The sequence below is a fragment of the Colias philodice genome, chromosome 20 (genome assembly GCF_061535455.1).
Source record: "Colias philodice isolate Cphi_HAF_F1 chromosome 20, ilColPhil1 Martin Lab GWU primary, whole genome shotgun sequence".
Lineage (NCBI taxonomy): Eukaryota > Metazoa > Arthropoda > Insecta > Lepidoptera > Pieridae > Colias > Colias philodice.
In genome coordinates, this window is record NC_143105.1 from 1,334,435 (window position 1) to 1,357,311 (window position 22,877).

The 22,877-nt window shown below is 32.9% G+C and overlaps 2 long non-coding RNA genes across 2 annotated transcripts; both read left to right on the top strand.

Moving 5' to 3' along the window:
* The first annotated feature begins 11,916 nt into the window (after positions 1–11,916).
* LOC149479254 (uncharacterized) lies at positions 11,917–13,932 on the top strand. The gene is made up of 2 exons (XR_016317204.1): positions 11,917–12,123; positions 13,470–13,932. It is a non-coding gene; the product is annotated as an uncharacterized LOC149479254 (long non-coding RNA).
* Positions 13,933–14,246: 314 nt separating this feature from the next.
* Positions 14,247–15,357, top strand: LOC149479255 (uncharacterized). The gene is made up of 2 exons (XR_016317201.1): positions 14,247–14,546; positions 14,803–15,357. It is a non-coding gene; the product is annotated as an uncharacterized LOC149479255 (long non-coding RNA).
* The last annotated feature ends 7,520 nt before the right edge of the window (positions 15,358–22,877 follow it).

Sequence of the window (22,877 nt, forward strand, 5' to 3'; positions counted from 1 at the left end):
CATAACCCACGGCTCCTTCCCCGGGGGCCGTGGGTATCTTAGGAAGATTTCCCCACTTTTAAAAAAAAAAGGTTAAAGTTGTTTAATTACAATATTTACATTACTCTAATTATTTACTAATGTAGCTTTCCTTGATCCATACAAAGTTTATAAATATGCATGCAATATATCACATGCATTTGCATGCAGTTAGGTATGTGCAAGTTGAAGTTATTCGACAATGACGTATATCTATCTATAATTTTTTGGTAAATATACCTATGACTATGGGTTACTAATTTTGAGCAGGAAACAAGTAATCTATATACTAATATTATAAAGCTGAAGAATTTGTTTGAACGCGCTAATCTCAGGAACTACTGGCCCGATTTGCATAATTCTTTCGGTGTTAGATTATAGATAGCCCATATATCGAGGCTATAGGCATATCATCACGGTAAGACCAACAGGAGCGGAGCCATGCGAAGCGCAGCTAGTAAACAATATTTCTAATTTAAATGCCTTATGCCTCTTTAGTTATTATAACTTCTTTCAGTTTTTAATAAAAAATAAACCAATTTCAGCCACATCGGTTCCATAATTCCAACTTCCGTTTATGTTTGCAATAAATAACAATTAGGTTTGTGTGTGTGCTACACGCGAGCTGTACATTTTTAATTTTCAATATACAATCTTTGTTCTGTTGTTAATAGATGAATTTTTATGACAAAGGGCAAACAGTGGCGTGTTATAAGATAGGTAAGTACCTAAAATAACACGAGGATAAGGTGTTTTTTGTCCTCTGGAACTTGGAAGACACTACGCCTCTGACCTTCCTCTGACAGTATACAAGCGTCATGTCATCCAACGTACGGCCAAAAAAATCCCCATAAATCACTATTAGCACAGACTAATAATAATATACTAGCTATTAGGTACTGCATACCGCTTAGGATTCTCGTAAACACGCTTGCTTGTACGAGTGAGCCGGTTCGAACGTTTTGTATTAAGATTCCCTACTGATTAATAATAACATTATCTGTGGTATAACTTTACGTAAGTACTTATTAGTACATTACTTGTGAGACATAAGTTCAAAATTTAATACAAAACTTCGCAAAGAAATGAGTTGGATAAAAAATTGTGTTATGCGGGCATTTATGCGGGCGCCATTTTGATTTTTATAATATTTCGAAACTACTTAATTATAATTTCTAGTAAGATTTACTTTGAAATTAGGAATTATTTTCTGGCTTTGAATTAGTAGAATTCCAATTCACAAATAAAACGAATTTTTAGTTTATTAAATGTTTTATTGTTTGTTAGTTTATTATAAGCATAGAGAAAACATCAATATTTCAAAAGACGTTCAAATAATCCTTACTCTACAATGTTTCGAATCCACGGGAAAGTAACTAATAATTATTTTAGCCAACATTTCTTAGCATAGAAAGGGCTAAATGGAAATTTCTTTAATACTTTTAATTGAGTAATTTCACGCATCTGCCGTCCCTTGAGTTAATTCGGACTCGATTATGTACCCTAATATTGAACGCAATTAAAACTTTCATTTGGATTTTATTAATATTTTAGAATTGTTCTAAGAAATTCCCTTATATTTTTGGATCTGCTGGGGAATTTAAAAACGTACGCCGTAATTATTATGCTATTGTTATTTTGCACGCCTCATAAGCGAAGCGTTGAGGTGGGTACTACTGTCACTTCGCGCAAAACATCTGATTTTTCAAACTTAAAATGTCTTTATGTATCATACATTGCACTTGTAAGATAATACATACACACACATATTAAGAAAAAACACTATTTTTAACGTTCATGATATTTTTGATGTCATTTTTGTTATTTAAACTAGTTAAAAAACAGTTTAAAAAAGTTCTGTCTTCTGTTCGACGTCCGTGTGTCTGTATGGGCGGATCCTTTTTCTTGTTAACACGATAGCGACCGAAATACTTTACTAATCGAGTCTTTTTTTTTCTCTTACGCTTGAGTATGGTCAGGAATAGAACCCTTTCATTTTTCAGGGTTTGATTCGATGTGGTTTAATTGTTATTAAATAAACAAAAATAATAATTAATAAATATTTATTAAAAAAAAATTATGAGGCGTGCACTTTTGGATTTTCCAAATTATTTTAATACTGAGACTAATTCTTAATAATAAATTAAAACTTAAAATTGTGTAGTTCTTAAACGATAATTTCGTAAATTGTACTAGAATTAGAAAATTAATAATTTTTTTTTGTATGAAGCTACAATATTTATTTTATGTAGGTATCAATAGCCTGTAAGTGTTTATTAGATTCACTAAAATACATATAAATGATTTTACTCCAGAGTAAATGAATTTTATATTAACCTGCCCTCATACGAGGCTCGTGTCCCAGCAGTGGGAACGTATATGGGCTGATGATGACGATGATATTAAGGGTGCTATAACAGATTTTTAACAAAAACCGCTATTTTACGGTACAATTTTAACTCAAAGCACTTACACGTGAGAACAAAGTAATATCTTAATTTAAAGATAATATATTCAGTTCTACGATCATCTTATAAAAATTGTACGACGTCATACAAAATTGTCACTGAAATACGATTTTCCCAGCACAATGATGGCATAAAATGCAAAAAAATGGGGTCTAAACCGGTACACTTTTAAGAAAATTAAAAGCCTAATCTATCTTCTTACCTATAAATTATTGAGGGATATATAGTCCTTTATAGATTGTGATAGTTTTTTTGTATCTAAATCAAAATTTTATTTCAATTATAAGCTAAATTAAAAATACTTGTCGATTTCTTCATACATTTTGCTCTCGCGGGTCGTCAGACCGCGCTCAGAAGCGCTCTTGGAAGGACGGGTGTATCGCTCCTCGTCCCAAAAATAAAAACGAATTAGAAAAAGATTATTGTGCGTATACTGTCGTTTTCGTGATTTGAAATATTTGATACTTTATAAGAGTAAACTGTATAAGTTTCATATTCCAGTTATTTGTAATTTAAAATTATGTTTTAAAAATTATGTTGACTGAGATCCTCTTTTTTTATGGGTTGTTGAACGGATTGGTGGGGTAAAGCAATTTGACAAAACTTAAATCCAAAATGGCGCCGACGAAAATTTGCCATCTTTTCGTCATGGGTGTCATTTTCATGGTTTTTGGGGTAGCTATTAACCAATATGAGGTCAAAAATAAAATCCAAGATGGCGCCGACGAAAATTTTACATCTTTTCATCATGGGTGTCATTTTCATGGTTTTTGGGGTAGCTATTAACTAATATGAGGTCAAAACTAAAATCCAAGATGGCGCCGACGAAAATTTTACATCTTTTCGTCATGGGTGTCATTTTCATGGTTTTTGGGGTAGCTATTAACCAATATGAGGTCAAAAATAAAATCCAAGATGGCGCCGACGAAAATTTTACATCTTTCCGTGATGGGTGTCATTTTCATGGTTTTTGGGGTGGATATTACGCAATATGAGGTCAGAACTAAAATCCAAGATGGCGCCGGTGAAAATTCGACATCTTTTCGTCATGGGTGTCATTTTCATGGTTTTTGGGGTAGCTATTAACCAATATGAGGTCAAAAATAAAATCCAAGATGGCGCCGACGAAAATTTTACATCTTTTCGTCATGGGTGTCATTTTCATGGTTTTTGGGGTAGCTATTAACCAATATGAGGTCAAAAATAAAATCCAAGATGGCGCCGACCAAAATTTTACATCTTTTCGTCATGGGTGTCATTTTCATGGTTTTTGGGGTAGCTATTAACCAATATGAGGTCAAAAATAAAATCCAAGATGGCGCCGACGAAAATCTTTGTTATTTTATTTTAGTTTACTTCTTTATTATTAAGAAAATTACACCTATGACGAAAAGATGTCAAATTTTCGTCGGCGCCATCTTGGATTTTGGTTTTAACCTCATATTCGTTAATAGCTACCCCAAAAACCATGAAAATGACACCCATCACGAAAAAAGTCAAATTTTCGTCGGCGCCATCTTGGATTTTGGTTTTAACCTCATATTCGTTAATAGCTACCCCAAAAACCATGAAAATGACACCCATGACGAAAAGATCTAAAATTTTCGTCGACGCCATCTTGGATTTTAGTTTTGACCTCATATTGGTTAATAGCTACCCCAAAAACTACCCACACTTGCAAATGTGTTTGCTACGTAGGAAAAGTTCAGATTTAAGAGTATCCTAGGTAATGTGTTATGTGACGAATACCTATAATTTATTTCATTCCGACTATTTTTCGGAATAACATACATTTACTAAGAATTGTATACAATGCCGGATTTAATACAGTGCCGGTAACATCATAATATGTATGATAATAATTCTACATTTCTTAAAAAGCTTGGATATTGTATACAATTCATAGATTATTATTCAATGAAATAATGATGTAAAATAGTCACACTTTTTTAAGTTGTTTGAATATACTAACATACTTATTAGGATCGTACCTACTAATAAAAGTAACAAAATGAATTTTTAAAGTTCCTAGTAATCTTCTGGAATCAATTTCAATAAAAATACATAATATCAAAAATTAAAAATAATATCAAGTATGAAGATGGTCTATAAAATGGAATGCGCTATGTTTACGTGAGCGTGATATTGCCGCGAACAAAGTTACGTCGTTAGATACCTAAATTTGAGTAACGCAGATTTGTGACAGCGTCCTTAACCTGAAAACGCTTATTAGCTTTTTTTTTAGTAAAGTAACTTTAATTTGTGGAATATAATACCTGGATAAAGGTACACCATATAAAATAGCCTATTTTTGTCTAAAGAATAAGTTTGATAGAGCTTACGAAAAACACGACTAAATAATTGAACGCTTAAAATTCACGGGAACAATCAATTATACGAATACGCCTAACAAAAGTTACCTTTGAGTACGTTGTTTGCCTTTCAGTTCTTATTTATAGACACGGACTGAATTAGTTTAGTTAATCATATTAATTGATGGACTTAGCAGCATACGAAGATTAATATTAGGTTACATAACATACAGTATCAATTATTATGATAATATCAAAATCTATCAATCAATAAATATCAATGTCTATTCTTATAATTTTCTTAAAATTATTAGATATTTAAACATAAAAGTTGAAATATAATTTTATGATTAAAAATCAATGCATCATATTTCATTTATATTTATTTGTATTATCGAATTAGATAACATTGTCATATTATAATTTTCATGATGTAGAATGTAGATGCTTGTGAGACTGAATAAATTGATTGTTGGCATGTTTTCAGAATCTTTGTTTTTATCTATTGTTTTTATATAACTTAAGAAACAGACCTAATCAACTTTTGAAAAGAACTGGCGGGCAAGAGAAAGGATTAAAAAAACTCAATTACTCCGTTTATGATCATAAAACAAAACAGTATAATAAGTTATTTGTTTACGTGTATACAATTTTGTTATTTTTAATGTAATTTCATAAATAATAAGGTGACGATAAAGTTGTAATAAGAAAAATAAGGTACTACACTTTATTTTTTCTAACCTGGTCTATAAATACACTTGCCCGGTGTTTTCCCCACCGCCTACAGATGGCGCGGTGATTGATGGCGACTAACTTAATTATTATACGTTTATTCTTAAAACCAGCAGTTAGCTGTAACAATGGAAACTTCTGGAAACTTTGGAATTTTTTGACGCCATTATCGAGCTAATGTGGCGTAACGTGTGGTTAAGATTTATGAAGCTGTGTTTAGGTGTTTAGGTTTAGACTTGTTAGTTTCGTGGTTATTAGGTAAATTACTTTGTAAATAAGAGGATATTATGGCTAAGTAGTTTTTTATATACCAAATAAATATCTAATCAATATTGTTAAAAAAAAAAACTAATGACACGCTTACACTCATGAAATCATTGAGTTGACAGTTGACACCGATCCTTGATAAGCTTAGTTGATAAGTGTACAAAGTTTGAATTTCATTTGTCTGTTTAAAGTGCGTCATGCGTCGTCAAAGGCGTCGGTCACATTCAAACATTACCGTTACATACGAACATACACTTGAAGCTAAAAAAAATCTTGTTATAAAGGCTTGAATATACTTCTTAAAAATTCGAAAAATGTTATCCTAATTATGTTAGTGAAAACATACGAACCCTACATTTCAATGAATTTATAATAGCAACGTGTCAACTATTTCTATATTTTTTATACCTAAAATGTAGAAATAGTTGACGTGTATTAAACCTATATATATCTAACCTATATGAAACTTCAATCAAATCAAGCGTAGTACTAATGATGTTGAACCTATACACACCTAACTTTATTTAGGCCAAGAATAGAACTAGATTATGTTTGATGTTCACTACAACACGCTACAATCAATTACTATTTATTGTCGTTTGTGTAATTATTAATACTGAATAGACTTTATGAAGTAATATTGTTAGACAGTGAATATCTGTGGTCTAATGGTTTAATTTGCTATTTGATTGAATGACTAGCCTTCTAGTCATTCAAACCAATATCAGATTCAACCAGATGACTGCGACAAATATAATCACACGCTATTTATACTGAAAAATAAATCCATACTATCCATACTTAATAATATTATAAATGCGAAAGTAACTCTGTCTGTCTGTTACTCAATCACGTCTAAACTACTGAACCAATTTTCATGAAATTTGGTATAGAGATATTTTGATACCCGAGAAAGGACATAGGATAGGTTTTATCCCGGAAATCCTACGGGAACGGGAACTATGCGGGTTTTTCTTTTTTTTCGCGGGCGATGCCGCGGGTGGAAAGCTAGTTAAAAATAACCTTAAAAACGCTGTATGTACTAAAATAACTAGTTTGTAACCTATGCGTCGAATTGGTAATTTCCGCTAAGAAAAAATTAAAGGCAATCGAAATCACCCGCGTCACCTACTTTATAATAATAATAAAAACGTTTCAAACAGAAAATGCTGCAGAAAATATATTATAATGAAATACTATATGAAACACATTTCAACAACCGAATTAATTCCCCAAATAAAGGCATTGCAATGACAAGACAAGCATTGTGCGATCGCAGGTGTGTAGACAGCCTAATATCTCAGAAATACGTTTTGCAAATAACAAGAAATCCATGATGTGATTTCTTTTGTAGGGAAATGATCAAGGAACACACATGTTTGATGTTTAATATCATTTTTATAAAGGAAACGCAGTTTATTCGACATTCTGTTACGGGAATTGATTCTGGATACACTTTTGCAAAGAGAAATTAATGTAAGTACATGGAAAATATCAACAGACAAAAATATTGAATGATGAATAAATTATTATGATAGCAAAACACAAAAAAATGCATACCATGGAATGATTAAAAATGTATGTTGCATAAATCTCTAATGTATATTTTTTTATAATTTTGTGTCCATAATAAACGAATTTTCTTTTTTATCAGTTTCAAGTATTTAGCAGTAGATTTGATGTTCTGTTTGTTTGTTTATAACTCAAAAACTATTTGGCCGATTTTTAATATTCTTACGGCATTTGAAAGCTAGAACACTACCGCGTCATATCCTGGCTAACCCAGATAATCAGTTAATAACATATACATTTGAACACAATGTCCAAATGACGAGTAAATCGTCAAAATACCTAAAGGCGGTTCGTCTTAAGTGGGTTGCAGAAGTGCGAAACTAAAGTGTTCTATCAAAGTCCTTTCTTTGAATAAAACTAAGCAGTAATTTTAAGAAAACCCTCTGGGAACTTTGGTTCCGTATATTTTCACGAATTTCCTTGAAATTACATATTTTCTTTCGTCTTGACTGACCGGTTGGTTTAGTTGGTTCCCTGCCTTCCAAGCCAGAGGTCGTGGGTTCGATTCCCACCCAGGGAAAATATTTATGTGATGAACATAGATGTTTGCTCTGTGTCTGAGTGTTAATTATCTATGTTTATCAGCCATCTGGTTTCCATAACACAAGCCAAAGCTTAGTATGGGACCAGATCGTGCCGTGTGTGAAAATTGTCCTGAAATCTTTTATAACAAAACTTACTAACTGTATTAATTACGAAAAAGTTTCTAGAAAACTATGTATATAAGTGTTTATTAAAGGATTAATATTTTATATCACTTCCTCCTTTTCGGAATGTTGGTTCATCTTAGAAGAGTCGTCAAGAAACTTGTTGGCACTTCTAAAAGCAATTTCCCGCGAAAAAGGATTATCGTGAATGTTCATTACAATATTTATTTTATTATTTTCAATACTAGTGGTCACCATCGACATTCAACCTTAATTAAATTAAAAATGTGATTGTGGTGATTTTATAAGAAATCTAATTGAATAAATAAATGTTTGAGTTTGAGTTTGAATGAGTTTGAGTTTGAAAGAGAGCTTATAGCTGTTAAGCTTGTACAAGGAACTGACTAACTAGCCCAAGGAACCCCAAACAGGACGATAAACCGTGTCCCAAGCACAACAGTAACAATGCCAATTAGCAGTAACACTAGTGGGATTGCGATACTAGCGATGTGCTGCGGTTTTACTTGCATTGCTTCGGTTAATCAAGCGTAGCAAATGGGGTAAGGACGGAACAATTAGGTATGTGAATAATAAAAGATATAGAGCAGTTGATAGTGTTTTATTTTAGTTTTAAATAGCATTTGAAGAAAATTGAGGACATGCTGTTAAATAATAAAATAAAAATATATAAGAACGTCATATTTATAATGAAAAAAAGGCTTTTAATAATACAAGAAATGCTGTCTCGGCTTAACTTTGGGAATCCCAATTCACCATGGAACTAATAGGTGCTACGGTACCTAAATAATTAAATAGTACGGTGGCCGAGGCTCTCAACTCCAGTTGTACGTTCTAATTTTCATCTATAAATATTGTACAAAAAATTGAAACCGAAGAATATAACGAATAGTTTGAAATAACTCAACCCAAAAGCCAGATCCACGAAAACCTTGAAGAAACATTTAAACCGAAAAAGCTCGTTCATAACGCAATATTTTATATCAATATCTTTTATTAGCATCCCTTTCTAGCGGAATGTCGGCGAAAATAATTCGATCATTTTTGTCCCACGGCCCACAATTTATGAACCATCTGGACATATTGCTCCTAGATGGGTTAGGACGATACCCCATATCGGGGCGCGGATTTGTGGTCCGTTAGCGTCAGCAAAAACGATTTCAATTGTCGACTAAATTCGATTTTGTTTGCGAATTGTTTTGGTAAGTCGTATTTTGGTACTGACTGTAGTTCTACACAATATACAGGCGAAATAACAGACGATGTAGACTGTACATAAAATGAATAATAAAGAAGTGACTGACATCTAAAGTGTCCAAATTATGAAATTAGGAGGTACACCTTCGAATGCCTTCCTATTTCAGTTGTTTCCTAATTAGTGTTAAAGCTATTAAAATATGAGTGTTAAGTTTATTTAAAAAAACAGTATACAGATGTTATTGATTAAATTGTGCTTAGAATTGTGTAGTACACATAAAGAATTACACATTATATATAATAATAAAGATCGATTCAAATAGGTATGTGTTAAAAATATCGAGCTTTCACCATGTCCTAAATTTTCTAGGTTTACCTACATAAAGGTTAAGCAAGAACTGCAAATCGATTGTAACGATACGTTCACCAATACCAAGGTTATAAAGTGTGTGTATTTATAGAAATAATCGATATCTATTCAGTTTACCTAACCCATACATGTGGAGGTGTTAAAGTTTGATGCCTTCCTGAATTGAACAAATATATCGAACAGATTTCTAAAGATACGAATTGGTTCGATTATGTTTTTTTTATTCTCTATGTTAGTTTCTTTGCCAAGCGTTTACGAATTGATGGATTTTAGTTCGTTATGAGTTTATGATTTTATTTCTGAACCACTAGATGTGCAAATATTGCCAAAGTCTGAAGATTTTCGGTGGGAAGTCCTTAATTTTTTCTTTATAACCTATTCAGTGTTCACAACAAAATATAAAAGGCTTTCCTTTTCCTAATTAAACCACTTTAGAATGTAGACCCAACAAAAGCCTGGTTAATAGCTAACAAAGGGTGATTGGCCTATATCCTCTATTCAGCGGAACAATAGCCTAAAGAATTGAACTTAACTATACGATTGATTAGCCACCTGCGCTCTGCATGTTTAATGGTCTACATAACAGGTGCCTACACAAGGGCTGGGGCAGATATGTCGGATCGCAGCGCAGAGCATTTTGTGTTGTCAAATTATTATCGTCAGTGTCCTCATTACAATAACATTCAGAATCAAGTCACAAAAATTTATTCCCGAGGAGCATCGAAGCGATTAGGTATCATGCAGTGTTTTTGAATATTATTTTAAATGAGGACAAAGTTTATAATAGATTGTCAATGAAAATTGCTCTGTGCTGCGCTCCGCCATATCTTCGCCGGCCCTAACTGTAAATGATCTATTTGTTTGATTCGTGTGGGTATTGCACGAATTGTATTGCTATTTATACCTGTAACCTAACAATAGTCTTTTGCAGATATGGAAGGCTAATTGAAAACAAAAGATGAAACTAAACTATGTCATTACTAGAGTTGAGGATGTTTTGATAGAATTATGTATAAAAAAATTATGTATAATTATGTAAAACACAGAAACCTAAAAATAAACAAATTCGAATCGGTGGTAAATGTTAAAAATATGTAAAAATATGACGTTTCAAAAGTGCTTCTCAAAAAAGTCTAGTTGAATAAATAAATGTTTGTGTTTGAGATTGAGTTTGAATTAGAATATCTATCATGAAGCAGGCTATAATTACCTGCCCCACTAGTCAAGTGGCTTTCTGTTAGCGTAGCGTTCAATAGAATAGACTACGAATGTATGAGATTGACGTAGGCTGTAGATACGTTTACGGTTTATCTACAGCTTACGTCAATCTCATACATTCGTAGTCTATTCTATTGAACGCTACGCTAACTGAAAGCCACTTGACTAGGGGGGCATGACATTCTCAAAAATTAAAAAAAAACTAGCTTTACTACCAATTTCGTATTTCCCTAGTAGGCTGACATTTGATACCATAGTACTTGCACCATCTTAATCTAGAACTAAACCCCGTCTCGAGATATTGCAGACTGCAAGGGAATTCAAAATGAAGGTTAATTATTCAAAGGGATCATTTGCACAAAGTGTAATTGTAATATTGCAGGAAGTTTTTTTAAGGAATTAATTATGTATTTTTAATATTTCCTCATGTTATATAGTTTAAAAAATTTCATAGTAAGGAGGAGCTAGAAATTTTTTACCGTCTTAAATTATAATAATTATAATTGTTTCTACTATAAATGAAGATCAATACATAGGTAGATAGTATAAAATAAAGTCACTTTCTCTATCACTATGTACCTATTCTTAAATCTATTAAACTACCCAATGGATTTTGATGTGGTTTTTTAATACATAGAGTGATTCTTGAGGTTTTCGTAAAGGTATAATTTATAATACCGCAGCCACACTATGCTCCTCGTCCTGCTCATCGCGCTGCGGTTATTCGCCGCGACATTGCCCTATCTGGCCACACACTGATCTACTCGCGCGATTAATCGCGACACTCTTCATTTCGCACTCGTATTGCCGGTCCTTTGACTCGCGCGCAAAAGCCGACAAAATAGGGAGCAGTGAGCAGGACGATGAGCACGACGAGTGGCATCACGAGTAACGTGGCCACACTATGTCTCTGCCTACTTTCCTCGTTACTTCCCATACCACTCGTCGAGTGTGTGGCCGCGGCATTAGGCTCTAGACAAACCGGTGAAGCCGCGAGTGGAAAGCTAGTAGGTATATAATATAAGCTATATACATAGTACGATACGACCATCGAATTTATGAAATGTAGTATTTATTAATTATGTATAATTTAACCCCTGACCATGGGCGTAGCTAGCCATGGGCACAGGGTGGGGCAAAAAAAAACCGGCCAAGTGCGAGTCGGAGTCGCACACCGAGGGCTCCGAATAAACCTACTTTTTATTATGTTGTAACTCTAAAATGTATGTTTTAGCAATTTTTCCTTTATCTGCGCTATAAGACATTGCTTTTAACCAAATTTCAAGACTCTGTGTTCACGGGAAGTAGGGTAACGGCACCAGTGGTCAGCCTCATAACAGCTTTTTGACGTTTTGACAATTGCCATTTCTACAACAATCGTCGAATAAAAAAACGTACAACATGTATGGATTTATTGTTTATTGTAGTTTCGAATCAGCGTTTATCAAAAACAATAATTCTCTTAGTAAAATATATAATTAATTTTAAACAAAAAATGGCCCAGTGTCCCAGTGAACAGCCTCTAAAAACCAATAAACAGCCTTGTTGAACCCAGTGTTCAGCCTTTAGTAAGTATAACTAATTATGAGATCAAAATAAACAATGTTATATCAAAATCAACTATATTAATCACATTTTTATAGCAACGATTCACTTAGCACAAAAAAAAATATATCGTACATAATACAAATATTATTTTAAACATACTACATATTACAATCTCTTTGTGTCTTCTTATTTTCTAGGAATTTCTTATTATTTATCATAAAAACAGCAATAATTCTTTTTAAAAAAATCAGCGATATTAGTTTATAATATTATTGATGTATCTATAATCCAAAATATATATAATTATAATCAACCACAGGAGGATCTCTTTTGGAGGATTTCTCTGGAGGATACTGTTGTCTTGGCGGCATTTTTAGCCAGAAAAAAAGGGAACTATAATAACTTTTGGATATGAATACACATAATACCATTATTTCAGGTAAAACTTAACTAACATGAAGTATTACTTATATATTTAAACACAAACATTCGCATTTATACTTAAAATATTATTTCAATAACATCGTGGCTGAATACTGGATCATTGAGACCACAGATTGAGACCCAGTGGTCAGCCGCTTGAAAAAATTTTTTTAAATGCGGCTGACCACTGGGTTTTCTAACAATTAGGAATAATCCCAGTAATCAGCCCCAGGGGCTGTCCATTGGATCTTTCATAAAAAATCAGTATCCAATGGTCAGCCCCTCGTATTTTTAAGTAAAAACACAATATTTTTTATCAAATTTCATAAAATTAAATGCTCTAAGTAATCTATAAAGTTATTATCTATACAACACAATCACATTTCATACTAAAATATGTTATTTCTCACCTTTCAAAAGAGCACCACGTGAAACAAAAAATATTGCAGACATGACACTTTTGCTCTTGTCGGCGGACAGCACCTGTACGAACGTGTTTACTTCTCTCCCCTGACCCCCTGCTGCTCCTATCGCGTGATGCATGAACCAATAACGAAACAGAGCTTCTATTTAAGTGCGCGTGATTTGGTTATTTTGATTACAGCGATATTTATGGCCAATAAACAACGCAATAGGCTGATCACTGGTGCCTGGCTGACCACTGGTGCCGTTACCCTAGGTACAATGTAGGTTTTGATGCCCTTGCGAATGTCGAAATTTGCGATAATTTGCAGCATAAAATGGCTGTATCTTTTGATTGCGTTGGCTTATAAGTTTGATTTTTTCACAGCTTTAAGAGACCGTAGACTTGAGTATTCGATATAAATTTCAGTTTGATAACTCTACGCGTTCCTGAGAAAAAGTGTGTTGACAGACAAACCGACAGGCAGACTTTGTTGTGCGTCTGTCTGTCTAAAAATACCTTTTTTTTCAAGAACACGTGGAGGTATCAAGCTGAAATAATAATGAATAAATCAAAACAAACAAAAGATACCTACAGCCGTTTATGTTGCAAATTTCATCCCTATATTATATAGTTTATCTGTCTAATACAATAATATGATTCCTTTTTACCATAAAATATAGGTCTATGTAAATAGAAAAATGAACCATTTTAAATAACTCAGTAAATAAAGCAAAACCTTGCACTTCCGATTTCATGTTTGTTTTAGGTTAATGGTCACTTATATTGACCATAAAAACACAAAATGCAGACAGATCCAGGTGGAGCTTTGCTCGCAATCTTATAGTTTTTGACCGATATCTCGAAAACTATCCACTTTAGGGCAAAAGTTGCTTAGACTTTTTTGTAGAAAGTAAAATTTCGCATATTTTATACCATGTAAAATTTTTTGTAAGACTTACTATTTAGTATTTACGGTTTATGGCCTATTTGATGAACCGGTTGATCGTTAAAATATTGGATTAATGAATAAAATGCATGTATGTATGTACATAGTTTTTAGCAGAGGCGGCTCGTGACAAAATTTTATGGGTGTTCACTTGAAATAAAACACTGAAAATACATGGTGTAAAGCAGTACATTTATCAAAAAAATTACTTATAAAGGAAATACATACGTCTTTCTTTTTGGTGTGCAAAAAATATCTATAACTTAAAGCGACAAGACATTCGTAAATGTCTGTTGTTGCTTTCATCACAACCACACAACCACGGTGTTTTCACATAATATTGTTCGGATTTAAACACACGCGTAGGTATATGTTTTCGTTTTTGTCGTACATTTTTGCGTAAGGTCAAGTTCAGGCCGTGGCAGTCCCTTAGCTTTTTTAATTCAAGCCGAATTTGTAACGTTTTAACACACTTTTTAATGAACGCCACATTATAGTTAATTGTTCATTTTCACACTCACAAGTAATACTGATAACTAAAGACTATTTCAACACGTATCTTATGATTTTAATTAGAAAATTCCCGAATTTGCATTCGCGCGCGTGCATTGAAGTTGACTCGAGACTCGAGAGTCGAGTTTTTGTTTATAATATAGAGAGCTGTCATGTGTACGGGCGCCCAGGCGCGGCGGTAAAAACGAACCGGCAACGTTTGCGGGAGCGGCGCTCCGAATTTTGCTATTTTTCCATAGAAAATCTTCTGTTTCACGCGCGCAGGGCACTGGCAAACCCTCTCTTTCACTCCTATTGAATTTCGTATTAGGAAATGTACTAAATATTTTTTCATTGGAGCGCAATCGTGAGCGCTCCGCTTCGCGCGTTACTGTATAATACAGTATTATTCAGGTGTATGGAATGATGGAATGATGGATATATTCATTGGTATTGACAGTAGTTTTTTACGATTACGATTGATTTTAAATAGTTATAATTAATATTAATAATGAAATTAAGGAGTATGATTTTATTATAATTATTTATGGGAGTTCACTGCACCAGCGCTCCTTAGGGCGAGCCGCCTCTGGTTTTTAGGTCACTTTACTCTCTACAAGTTTTGTTTGAATTTTTTTTCTAGTGCCCATATTTTTTGAGTTGTTCCACGTATAATGTAGCAATGCTGAGGCTCGGCGGGTGACATGGCAGGTCAAAAGCTTTTTTACGGATGTAATAAAAACGAAGAAGAAATTTCCAATGCAAGTGGATTTTCACCGTTTCCGAAACGGCAACATTTTTGATTTTTTTTTTACTTATAGAAAATTTTTAATACATTTTTTAAAATATTTTCCTTTATTTTATTCTTGCATCCGAATATAAAATAACTACTCAATATTATTTAGAATAAATACGAAACATATGTACGAAATATATACGAAACATACATTGGTAACTACCTTGAAATTTACTATTTATCGCCAAACGTTAAATAACTCAAAAAGGATTAGAAAAAAAGTTTCAAATAATCTTAATAAATGGATAATGCATAATATTATGTATAATATATTAATGCCTTTGCATTTCATTGATAAATCCAATATTTATAGAGTTACCTACTTGCCAAAGATGAAACCGGCTCATTAAATAGGCCATAAATCGTAAACGGAAAGTCTTACATAAAGTTTACAAAGTATAAAAGGTGTAAAATTTTACTACCTACAAAAAATTACCAATATTTTTTGCCTTAAAATGGATAGTTTCCGAGATATCGGCCAAAAACTTTTATGTAAGATTGCGAGCGTAGCTTCACCTGGATCTGTCAGCATTTTGTGTTTTTATGGTCAGTAACTTATCCTTAAACAAAAGTGAAATTGGATGGGAAATTTAGTGCGAATTTGGCTAATTTGCCACAAAGTTAATTCGTCACGTTTTTAAAACTCCATACATTGAAAGTAAATTCGTCACATGCCTTAAAAAGTATGTGTAAGTTCGTCACAGGTATATTCGGGTTATTGTAAATTTGCCACAAGTAGTAAAGTACCGCCAGCAAGCAAGGCAAGTGAATTATACCTTTCAGCCTGCAATGAAACCAGCAATATAATGATTTACATTTTAATATTACAGTCATCATTCACATTACATAAGGTAAATTCATTATTGAGTCATCAATTCATTTTAAAAATATTTATACAGAGAACTGTGATTTTTACGATTACCTATGTAGAATAATATACAGTGTGTAAGTAAACTAACTAAAGGCAATCGTTTTAATCTGGCAGAGTATAGACGATACAGGACGGGCCCTGGCCATTTGTTCCTGTGATTGTGATAAATATTATAGAGCCGCTCTCATTTCATTACATTTTAAAAATATTTATAGAGAGAACTGTGATTTTTACCATTACCTATGTAGAATAATGTAGATGTTAAGTAATACTCTTTATAACTGCTGTGAATTTTTAGAACATATACAAAATAGATGTTCCTTGGTTTTTAGCAAAATTTATCTTTGTTATGCTTTTCCTTATGTTTTTACAAAGTCCATCGCCCTCCAATTTGACTGTGATTTTTTTACATGTAAGGTTGAAAATCTAAAACTGATTAAGAAATAAACATTTTAAATTAATTTATTGTTTAATTTTTTTGCTATCTGTACTTAAATTATCGATGTGACGAATTTACAATACTTGATATTAAATCGTGACGAATTAACTTTAAAAAAATAAAAGTGTGGCAAATTTACACATACTTTTTTAGGTGACGAATTAACTTTGTGGCAAATTTACAATAACCCAATAAAAACAGCTTTGAATGGGTAGTGAGGTGGGTTTGAGTACTGTTACAGTACTACACAAATTTTTCTGGCACCAAAAGTGGTTTAAATCATGTAACATAGAAGCGCAAGCTGCTTTTTGTTTACATCACATTTTATTTATTTATTTATTTATTTAAATTGAATACACATAACAGGTTACAATCTTGCCGGGCCCATAGGCGACATATCAATTTCGGGAGCAGATCGCAACCCAACAAAATGTGTAGAATTACTACAAAATGAGATACAGCTTACAGTTATTTCAAGCGTGTTACAATAAATTCATAATTAAAAATTCAATAATTAAATATTACTTAGATATACAATTAAAATAATGGTTTCTTATACAATAATAACAAATTTTACAAAATTACACAACTAGGACATCATTTCACTATTTGACAAACATGTTCTTTGAATATGTTTAGTCGATGATCAAATATATCAAAATCGGGAAATTTTTGGATACATCATTGTATAAACGGCAGAAACTTTGTGTCGACTGACAACTTTCGAGTGAGAATTTTTTAACGGATATTAAGTTTTGTAGTCAGTACCTAGATAATTACGTTTTTTAGATTTGGTTAGGTACCTTCCAGATCAGAGCCAGGGTGGGGCAAGTGCCCCACCCTGCCCCACCGTGGCTACGCCCATGCCCCTGACTTTCATAAAGGCAGGTGGTCTACTACATAGTTGACATTCATTTAAAATTTATTTCGATACATTGGTAACTTAAATTTGTTTTGATTTTTGATTTTTATTTGTAAGTTTAATAAAAAAGGTTTAAAGAAAAACTATACTCGTATTTTCTCAAAATACATGTTTATGTATGTATATCTATTTTCCATTACGAGGATTTCTTTAAACCTTTAGTATCGATCTGTATGGGCTGAACAGCTGTGCAGTTGCAATCATTATTTATGTATGATGTGAACTAAATTCAACATGTAGGTATGGGGCCATCCATAAATTACGTCACACGTTAATAGGGGGGGAGGGTATCATCTTTATGTGACATAATGTGACAAGGGGCAGGGGGGATCAAAAACTTTGTGACGTGACATAATAAAACGAAACGAAATTTGTACGTGAGCAAAAAACTTTGAACAGAAAATTTTTAATCTACCTACCTATATGTATTTTTTAATAATTTCGCACTCTCGCTATAAGATTATCTCTTACGCAACAACATTTAATTCCTAGAGTCATGTTGTAATGCAAGTGGGACACTAAAATTTACGATTTTTTAAATTTTCGATATTTAATAAGTAAAAAAATGAAAATAACTGTTTTCTTTTGATTATTTTTAGATACATGCATAAGTTTGAAAAATGTGTGACGTCACATTAGGGGGAACGGGGTACTAAAAATGTGACAACGTGTGACAAGGAGTGGGGGAGGGGTTGAAAAGTTCTAAAATTCGCGTGACGTAATTTATGGATGGCCCCTATATGGCATTTCAAAGTTTTTGTTATTCGTTTAAAGTGCGAAGTTTTTTTCGTTGATAAGTAATCAAATAATTTGTACTTATTTTTTGCACATAAATAATTTGTATCCTGATTATTTTATAACCTGGCCTTTAGTCAATAAAAAAACCCGCATAGGTCCCGTTTATGTCTTTTTTCAGGTCTTAGCTATCTCAGTACTAAATTTCAGTCAAATCATTTCAGTGGTTGAGGCCTGAAAAAGAGACAGACTGACAGATAGACAAAATAACTTTCGCGTTATTTTGTCTGTAAATACATAGTTAATATTTCATGAAAATATTTTTATTCAGTTTTCAGACAGAAAAATTTCAAATTATTATCTTGAAAATAAAGCACGTATTACTAGCAATTTCAATGTTTGTTTGCGTGTTAGCGGTTATACTGAAAACTGATGAAGGTTTATGTAATAAGAAGGCAATAACGAGCTTATCGCGTTTTCAACCTATTGTAGTCTCAGAATGTAAAGGAATTTAATTTTAAAATAGTTATTTAGTAGATAATCAAAAAGATCCTGGGAAGTTACTGGCCTAAATACTAAGAAATAATAAAGTAGCTTGAACATTGTTTGAATATTCATATCAGAATTAAAATAATATCAGTGAAATTATAATATAAAAAAATCGCTACTACTTAAAACTTTATGATTTAACTCTTAGCGAATTTTTTAAACATTTTGGGAAGGTTGGTTAAAATATAATACTATATCCACCAGAGCTTTTTTACAATAGGAGTATAATATCAATAATCGTTCAAATGAATTTAATGTTATTTTACTGTATCACATATTTCATAGTTTTAGACAGGTGCTTAAACCACCACCATCGTAGTAATCTCTATATCTTATATATAAAAATGAATCGCAAAATGTGTTGGTAAGCGCATAACTCGAGAACGGCTGAACCGATTTCGATAATTCTTTTTTTATTATATTCCTTGAAGTACGAGGATGGTTTTTATGTAGAGAAAACGTAAATATGTACCACGGGCGAAGCCGGGGCGGACCGCTAGTACATATATAAAAATGAATCCATATTTCCCTTGGTCATGGCATCACGCGTGAACGTGTGGACCGATTTCGATAATTCTTTTTTTATAATATTCCTTGAAGTACGAAGATGGTCCTTATGGAGAGAAAACGTAAACATGTACCACGGGCGAAGCCGAGTCGGAACGCTAGTAAATAATATTTAGTCTAAAAGTCATGGGTTATATTTTAAATAGTATTTAGCTTAAAGCACTCGTTTGAAAACCTTTTATCGTTCTATTGTACGATTCACCAATTTCCATTCCATTACTTTATTTGCACTTACGATATATATGTCGCAGTCATCTGGTTGAATCGGCTATTTGATTGAATCACTAGCACCTTCATTGAATGAAGACATTCAATTGAATGACGAGGCCAAACATTGATTTAACAAGCGTCACTCAACGTCCAACTATTTAGCGGAATTTAATATAAGCTTTTGAAAAGAGCGGATATAATGCTCGGTATATTGTTGAATGACTAGCGCGTTTAATTGAATGACTAAAAGGCAATTCGTCAAGTTGTTGAATGTAACGTTTAACGTCTTGACTGAATGTAATTTAACATAGTCGTTGGTTTGGATAAGGGGATCGGTTAGGTAAGGTTCATTGATATTTTACTGCATAGAAATAAGAGCTCCGCTTCACAATAATTCACGAAATACCAAATTCAACTAGATGACTGCGACATAAATATACTATAGGTAATCCATACTAATATTATAAATGCGAAAGTAACTCTGTCTGTCTGTCTGTTACTCAATCACGCCTAAACTACTAAACCAATTTGCATGAAATTTGGTATGGAGATATTTTGATATCCGAGAAAGGACATAGGCTACTTTTTATCCCGGGAAAATGACGCAATCCCCGAAATCCCACGGGAACGGGAACTATGCGGGTTTTTCTTTGACTGCGCGGGCGAAGCCGCGGGCGGAAACCTAGTTTATTATATACTGTCTTTATTATAAATAGAAGGGTTACTTTTGTTTGGAGGCTATGTCTAATATATTTGGGTTTGTTTAAGTTTATTGAACTCTAGTCTTTTGATACGTATACTCTAGTCTTTTGATACTTATCTCTCTCATCTATTTTGGTTCCGCTATAGCTACAGGGCTTTAGGCTATTGAATAGTATCTTCTTGGTTTATTTGTTGTTTGTTTTGTGTAGGTATGTACGTACACGATTAAAACATACAAACAATTTAAATAGAATTTTAAAGTGTCTTATTGGATGTTAATTATTGTAGACTGTATTATAGGTGAGTGTATATAATACTAGCGACTCAACCGTGGCTTCGCCCGCTTTGACTAAACTCAATAAATGAAATATTAAAACCTTCCTCGAGAATCTCTCTATCTATTAAAAACACCATCACAATCCGTTGCGTAGTCTTAAAGATTGAAGCATACATAGGGATAAAGGGACAGAGAAAGCGACTTCGTTTTATACTATGTAGTGATAGTGATGAAGATTCGTGTAGATTAAAAACAGCTTAGCGTAGTTTTAAATAAGTTAATATCTATAGGTACTATAATATTATAAAGCTGAAGAGTTTGGTTGTTTGTTTGAACGCGCTAATCTCAGGAACTACTGGTCCGATTTGAAAAATGCTCTCAGTGTTTGACAGCCCATTTATCGAGGAAGGCTATAGGCTATAAATCATCACGCTAAGTCCAACAGGAGCGGAACAATGCGGTTGAAACCGTGGAGCACTGCTAGTCACACTCTGTCCTTATGTCGATTTGTATGCTTAAATCTTGAAAACTACGCTACCGATTTTGATGCGGTTTTTTTATTAGATAGAGTGATTCAACAGGAAAGTTTTAGTATATTATTTATTAGGTTTTAGACAAAGCGGGCGAAGCCGCGGGCGGAAAGTTATTATATAATTTATACATATTATTGCTCCAGCACCAGCTCTAGCTGTTATTGTTTCTTTCTTTCTATTTGCAATTATCCTTACCGCATTGTAAACCTATACTAAGTACGTTAAAATTACCGCATAACCAAAAATATATATAGATTCCTGCAATATGCAGCTCTAGGCAAATTCGTGGTCATAAATATTATTTATGATGGCCCGTAATTACTGGAGGTTGTTCAAACAATTTGTATGGAATACACACAATTTATATTGTTTGTAGGGCCAGCTAGGTGGAGATATGGTGTGTTTAGAAGTTTGTTTAAGATTGTCAGGTGAAATTAGGATCAAGGTTTGTGACTATGTGACTATTCGAAAGTTTAAAGCACTTTTTATGTCAGTTAAAACTCGGTGGCTTAAACTAGACTAGCTTTCCGCCCGCGGCTTCCACCGCGTTTTCAAAGAAACTTATCCTATGTGTTAATCCAAGTTACCCTCTATGTGTATGCTAAATTTTATTGTAATCGGTTCAGTGATATTTGTGTGAAAGAGTAACAAACACACACACATCCTCACAAACTTTCGCATTTATAATATTCGTAGGATAGGATAGGAAGTAGGATAGGATAACAAGCTTAAGCTCACGGCTTTCCTCGCGTGGTATTTTAATAAGTTTAGCCTATATGAAAATACAGATCTTTCGATAATCCATGTAGAATTTCATCAACATCTGATAAAGTGTTAAAATAAGAGCAACAAGCATCTAATCTTACAAATAAATCAAAGTATCAATTTGACTTTATAATATTGTTATTATAGTCTGTCCACTATAAGAATTGCTTTTTGACAGCTCGACGAGTGATACCAGAAGTGATGTTCAAAAGATTATCGATTGTGATACCATTTCAATTATAAATTAAAAATATTATCATAAATCGAATCAGGTACGTAAATAATAATTACAACGTAAACGTACTAATAAGATATGTAATAATAAGACCACATATCTATGCATTGTATGTTAAAACTAAACTAAACTAATATTTTATTATTTATTGGTTTCTATCTTACAATTTGGTTGTCTTTACGTTTAAATTATATAACATAATAGAAGAGTTATTCTGCATCGCATATATTTTACAGAGTATTTCTATCGATTATTATAATCTATCGACCCATCATTGAATAATTCTGTGTAGACATCACTAAGTGGGCGGGACCTGTCCATGAAGAACGATAATTATTTGTATGACATTTTAACATAGACAATACAATCTTTCATAGGCGTTTAGCTGTCAAAAAGCAAATAATAGGTATAATGGACAGAGTATAGCAATAGATGCAAATCTCTAAATAACCTTTCTCCATACCGAATTACTTCCACATACGAAATACAACTGGTTTCAAAACCAATCTTTAAAATCTTTCGTATTGATCATAGTAAAAGAGTTTTAAAACATTAACATTTTCACGTGTTACAAAGCACAGATTCTCAAAGTGTTTCGTGAATTGAGTAGCTTAATGTTTTCGTTTTATCGTCTCCAAGAAT